This window comes from Papaver somniferum, chromosome 8 (assembly GCF_003573695.1).
Source record: "Papaver somniferum cultivar HN1 chromosome 8, ASM357369v1, whole genome shotgun sequence".
NCBI lineage: Eukaryota > Viridiplantae > Streptophyta > Magnoliopsida > Ranunculales > Papaveraceae > Papaver > Papaver somniferum.
Window position 1 is genome coordinate 153,748,964 of NC_039365.1, and position 1,910 is coordinate 153,750,873.

Sequence of the window (1,910 nt, forward strand, 5' to 3'; positions counted from 1 at the left end):
TCCCTCCATTCTTCTAGGTCATCGAGCCTTTCCAACATCATATCTGATGTTAGGTTCTTCTCCCATGCTTCAGTCTTTGTGGTTGGTATGATAATTTCTGTCGAAATGACTGCTTCGGCCCCATAAGTGAGAAGAAACAGAGATTCACCGGTGGCGTACTTGCGTGTGGTTTTGTAAGCCCATAACACATTGTGCAGCTGTTCACACCATCGACCCTTGTGTTCATCTAACATTTTCTTGAGGATAAGAGCCATAGTCTTGTTCGTGGATTCGGCCTGGCCGTTACTTTGGGGGTAGATGGGAGTCGATTTGTTCTTCCTGATCTTTAAGGTACCAAAGAGCATGTCTATATTCTTTCCTTGTAGCTGCTTACCAATGTCGGAGACGATTTCCTCGGGAATGCCAAATGTGCAAATAATGTTCTGAAAAATGAATGTGAATAGGTCCACGTCTCTGATTCTGGCTAGAGCTTTGGACTCCACCCAATTGCTAAAGTAATCCGTGTCTACGATCAAGAATCGTCTTTCCCTGATCCTTCGATCAGGGGCCCGACAATATCTACTCACCACTTTGAAAATGCCCAGGGACTATATACCGAATTTAGCTTCGTTGACGGAGCGTGGATTCTCTTAGAAAAACGTTGATGTTCTTCGCACCTCTTAGACATCCTGGATGCGTCATATATCATCTGCGGCCAGTAATATCCTTGCATCTTAGCCTTGTCGGCTAATGATATCATTCCGCTGTGGTTGCCTGTGTCTCCATAATGGATGTCCTTCGGGATACGGTGACCTTCTTCTCTGGATAAACAGCGTAATAAAGGACCGAGGAAAGACTTCTTGTAAACAACTCTGTCGCGAAGGTCATACCTCCCTGCTTTTGATTGTATTTTTCGGGCCTGCTTCAGGTATGTGGGTATCGTTCCTTATTTAATAAATAGATGAACTCCGGTTCTACAATCCTCTTCGTTACTGAAATCTTCATCCTCATTAGCTCTTGATAGGAAATTATCTTCGATATCTTCTCCGGCATCATCGTCAGCGATGTCCTCCCCCACATAGTCTTCACGATTTGTAGCGAAGGATTGTTGCGGCTTAATCGAATGTTCATATACTCTTGTTATCTTGATGGCCTTGGCGCTTTCATCCGTTAGCATAGATGATATGTATGTTAATGCATCAGCATGCCTGAGGTCTCTTCTACATAGATGTCGGAACTTGATGTTGGATATTTGTGATGCTAGGGTTTGGACCAGAGCCATATATGCTGAGAGGGTATCATCGTAAACATTGTATTCCAGCTCCACTTGTCGAATGACTGGTTGTGAATCACTTTTTAGGCGTACGTCCGTTATTCCCATTTCTATTATCAAACGAAGAGCATGTACTACATCTTCGTACTCCACGATGTTGTTGGTATGCCCCTTGAACTCCAGCCTTAGTGCGTGCACGATCCTATCTCCGGTCGGAGTGGTGATAACGATGCCTATGCCCGCTCCTTCTTTATTCCTCGATCCATAGACGAAGACCTCCCATCGTCTCTGACTTGAGGGTTCGAGTACATAAACCGGATCTTTATCGTCCTCTCCTGCTTCTGGGATGTCCTTCACCTCTTCGTCATTGTACAGGGGTAAGTCTACTAGAAAATCCGCCAAGACTTGTGACTTTTGTGAAATTTGGATCTCGTGGATGATATTCCATTTTGCTATTCTTCCCACTTTCCCGGCGTTTTTGAGGACAGCTTCCAGCAGTGCCTTGCATGGGACACGAACGTAATGGGTTAAGAAGTAGGTTCTCGGCTTTTGGGTTGCCCATACTAATGCTAGTATGAGTTGTTCAATCTTCGTGTAATTTCTTTCTGCCGGGTTGAGAGTCTTGCTGACATAGTAGATTGGTTGTTCGACCTTTGTG